We start from the raw sequence: 4978 nt of genomic DNA on the forward strand, positions 1-4978 counted from the left end.
ATTGAAAAAAATTACTGACTGTAATCTAAGGCAATATATCTAAACTATCTATGGAAACACATTCTTGATCATTAAAAGTACTCTGAGCAGTTTAAAAAAGAAAGAAAGAAAGAAATGTTGGCCTGACACCTTGCTTACAGAGTTCCCAGCAGCCTTACCAGGTGCGTAAAGAAGGTCACTTCCTGGCAGTTGCAGGAACTTCAGGATACTTTGGGGTAATCATGAAGAGGATTGTGCCCAAATCTGAAGGTATTCCAGGCAGGTCTGATGGCAAGTATTTGGCTTGGCTTCTGGCCTAGAGAAGCTACTAAAATTTCAATCTAGAGGTTCCTTATGAAAGGTTCCAGCAAAGCAAACTTTCAAAGATTTATATAATCAATCACTAGCCCTGCTGAGCTTATGTAAATAATTAGGCCAAGTTTGTGAAAACTGGACTTGTTTTACAAACAAACTAGTCTTGATTTGGCTTCCTCTAGAAATGAGGGTTTTTAGAGAGAAAAACTATGTTTCAATAATGCACCTCTGTGGATGTAAAATTCTCATTCTGATAGTCTACAAATGTTGTTTGCCCCTAAGCTGGACAACTTGAGATAAACTTGGAAAAAAAATGTCACAATAGCACAGGTATGGACAATCTTCTTCCTTGTTATTCTGTGCAGATAGTAACAGGACCCCATGGGCGTATGATTGTTCAAACAACTAAAAATGGTTGGACACCATCAATAATTGCATATGGAAAGTCTTTTCTCACTGTAGACCTATCAATAGATAGACGATAGTGTTTTCTTAATTATTCACTTGATGCCGGGTTAATTGATACATCTCTAAATGAATATATAAGTCATAGCTTTCCTGAACCTGATCTGACAGTTACTAGAAACCCACCCCATATAAACTCAGGAGACATGATGTACTTAAAGGATTGGAAGTCTAATACAGCAGGGGTTTTAACTCCAAAATGGAAGGTCCCCTTACTGGTTTGTATTATGTACTCCCACTGTAGTAAAATTAGAAGGTCATTCTTCATGGACTCACATATCAAGAATTAAACCTGGACCTTCCTCACAGGAATCTAGTATGCAAGCTGACACATGTTCTAATTCCTGTGAACCAGTGGAAGACTTCGAATCTCTCTTCAAATGATAGTAATGCACTGAAGGAAAATTACCAAAGGTTTTTCTATATTTAGGCTTCTCTTTCCCATAATACGAAACTTACTTTATTGTCTTTTCTGGTGTCTTCCTGCCTGGTGCCAAAGCTCCTCCAAAGCCATAACTTCTAGGAGACAGATGATCCTTTCTACTCAAGGAGGTTCTTATATGCTGTCTACCTTGGATTGCCTGTCTCTGCCTGTATACTCCTATATATACTCCTATATACTCTGCCTGTAACTCCTATATATAAATACATTCCCCAACTGACCAGTGTTGACCCACAGGTAGGGACATCTCTATGCCCCTACTCAGCAGGAAGAAGTTACAGAGATGAGACCTTCCACCCTCAGCAACCTCAAAGATTTTTTTTAATGTATATATTTTTTTGAGAGACAGAGACAGAGCACAAGTGAGAGAGGGGCAGAGAGAAAGGGAGACACAGAATTCGAAACAGGCTAAGTGCTGACAGCTCAGAGCCTGATGCGGGGCTCGAACTCGCGGACCTCAAGATTATGACCTGAGCCGAAGTCAGACGCTTAGCCAACTGAGCCACCCAGGTGCCCCAACCTCAAAGATTTTGTGGATCAAAATTGCTCAGGGAGGGAATGATGTGGGAAACAAAGGCAGAAGGAAATGGCAGATACAATTAAATTTCCTTATAACCTGAAGCCCATTGGCAAATACTTGAGGCAGGCAGAGTAAAATGTTTCTCCAGGAACTCCCTACTGTCTTAATGCTAATGCCTTGCTAGGGGGAAAAACAACCTTAGCTTGACAACAGCTAGGCCTCCAACATCCTGTGAGTCTTCTTTAGCAGATGAAAGTCTCACTGGAAACTTCCCCTGGACTTTACCTCCCGACTCCATAGTATGTAAGTAGTCTTTCCTCTCAGTCCCAGGGCAGCTCTCCCTGTCCACAGGTCGTGTCCCCATGCTTTAATAAGATAACCTTTTTGCATTAATTAATTAATCCACATAAAATGCAAACACAAGGGGCGCCTGGATGGCTCATTCGGTTAAGCATCTGATTCTTGATTTCTGCTCAAGATCTGTGAGACTGGCCCCATGTTGGGCTCTGTGCAGATAGCACCAATCTCTCAAAATAAATAAACATCAAAAAATAAAAATAAAACACACAAAGACCAATCCAAAAAAAGAGAAAAATTGATAATATAGACTTTATAAAATTAAAACTTGTATTCTGATAAATGTTGTTCAAAGAACCAAAAGACAAGCCACAAACTGGGAGAAAATATTTGCAAACTATGTATCTGATAAATGATCTGTATTGAGAATGTACCCTGATCCTAAACCTAGCTCTCTCAAGGTCTTCTACCTCTAGGTTAGAACCCACAAAGTCCAGTTACTCAGTCAAGTGCTCTCCCTAATAAGTCCTCTGGACAACCGGGTTCTCCTTGGATCTTCCACCGCCCCAGTCTAAACACATTAACCATTATCTCCAATGACTCAAGGCTCACCCTAATGTCTACCCTCATCTCCTAAACCCTCATTACCTAAACCATTACCACCTGATACCTCTAATCTCTCAACTAATAATCATCCCCAAAGCCTTCTAAACACACACCCAATACTGTCACCCCCTCACCACCTAACCAATCACCCTCCCAAACCCTCACTCACTCACCTTGAACCATCACCCTCCAAATTCTAAACCCACTAGCTCCTCACACACCACCCACTGAACCTCCTAAACCCTCCCCCCACAAACACCCACCAACTCAACCCCTAATCCACTCACTCCCCCAATATATTTTTGTCTCAAACCTAATAACACTCTTCTTCCCACCTCCGCACACTAAAACACCCAAATCATAAGGGCGTGTGAAAAAGCCATATGCCATAAACCCAAAACTGTACACCATTAAACAATACAATCCTAATGCCTTAATCTATAAACCTTACACCATGAACTCTAGATATTGTAAGTCATACGAATAAACCATAATCATGATCCACACATCATGAACCAGAACCATAATCATAACCAAAGCCAACATAAATATTCATAGCAATTCTATTCACAATCAGAAAATTGTACAAAATATGCAAACATGCCACAAAGGGTAAATGAATATACAACATGGGATACATGCATAAACTGAAATGTTCTTCCAAAATATCAAGAAATGAAATAAATTTGTGTAGCTGCTGAGGGAAACTGAATGGGGGTTCCTCAAAATCTTCAAAAAAGACAATGTACCTCAGAGTATATACCCTAAATACTTGAAAGCAGGGACTCACTCTGTATTTCTTCCCCCAAATTCATAGCACCATCATGCACAATAGTCAGAGGCTAAGCTGACCAAATTTTCCATTGAAGGGTGAATGGGTGGTGTATACACAAAGGAATATTACCCAGACATGCAAAGGACTAAAGTACTGATTCATATAACAATATGGATGAACCTTCAATTCACTATGCAAGGGTAATCATCCAATCACAGAGAAGAATATTATAAGATTCTACTTGTTTGAGGTATCCACAATAATCAAATTCACCTACAAAAAGTAAAATATGGTTGTCAGGCAGAGGAGAAAAGGGAATGGGGACTTAATGTTTAATATACACAGATTTTCACTAAGTCAAACTTTAAACGTTCTCAACGTGGAAGGTGGTGGTTTGTGTACAATGGGCATATATTTAATAGCATACAACTGTAGACTTAAAAAATCTTTTAGGGGCAGCTGGGTAGCTCAGTCGGTCAAGTGCCCAACTTCAGCTCAGGTCATGATTTCATGGTTCGTGGGTTCCAGCTCCACGTAGGGCTCTGTGCTGACAGCTCAGAGGCAGAAGCCTGCTTCAGATTCTGTCTCCCTCTCTCTGCCCCTCCCCTACTCATGTGCTCACTCTCACGCACCCGCGCGCTCTCTCTCGCTCTCTCTCTCTCTCTCTCAAATAAATACTTAAAAAAATTTTAAGCTTTTAAATGGTCACTATTATGTTTTTTAAATTGAACCACAATTAAAGTCATGACTGAAGTACTATGTCATACCATGAATGAAGATTGAAAACATACTAAATTACAGAAGCGACACAGAAAAGGCTGCCCAGATTGGAGCCCTCTGTGATCTTTAAATCCATCACAGTTGTGAAGTGAGTGAAAGTCTTGGGAACAGTAAAGTGGGTCACAACAGGAGAAGTCATTGTCACAGAGTTTGGGCAGGTGATGACGTTGAAGTGGCCTCTGGATTACATTATAATGAGGAAACCATAATGATTTCCCTGTGCAGGAGTTCTATGACAGTTCCTGGGGAAGGCTTTGAGTAAAAAAACAAACAAGCATGTCATATGAAGTGGCTACCGTGTAAAACAACAGCTGGTAAAGCTGAGTATAGAGATCAAGAGGATTTCCACTGTTACTGCAGGCTTTCTGTACTTTGGAAATTCATGGAAACTGCATTACTTCTCAAAACATCAGTAACACACCAGAAAAGCATAGAAAACACATCAAACTTCACAATGGAGGCCAAACCCTACCTGGACACAGTTCACAAGATGCAACATATTATTAAATGACACTGTGGTAGAATTATATTAGTGGCCACTATGCTTTGGATGTTGTGGATGACCGAGAATATGGTAGAAACTTGCCATTTTGGATTTCCACTCTTCCACCATATCACTCCACAAAAAAAAAAAAAAAAAAAAAAAAAGTTAAAACAAATAAACAAATTTAGCGAAATTGTAGGCTACAAAATCAAGATACAAAAATTATTACATTGGTTAAACTCATACTGAACCATCACAAGGAGAAATTAAGAAAACAATTGAGAAAAAACTTTATACCGCAGACATGGAAAAACT

Source organism: Panthera leo, chromosome A3 (genome assembly GCF_018350215.1).
Source record: "Panthera leo isolate Ple1 chromosome A3, P.leo_Ple1_pat1.1, whole genome shotgun sequence".
Lineage (NCBI taxonomy): Eukaryota > Metazoa > Chordata > Mammalia > Carnivora > Felidae > Panthera > Panthera leo.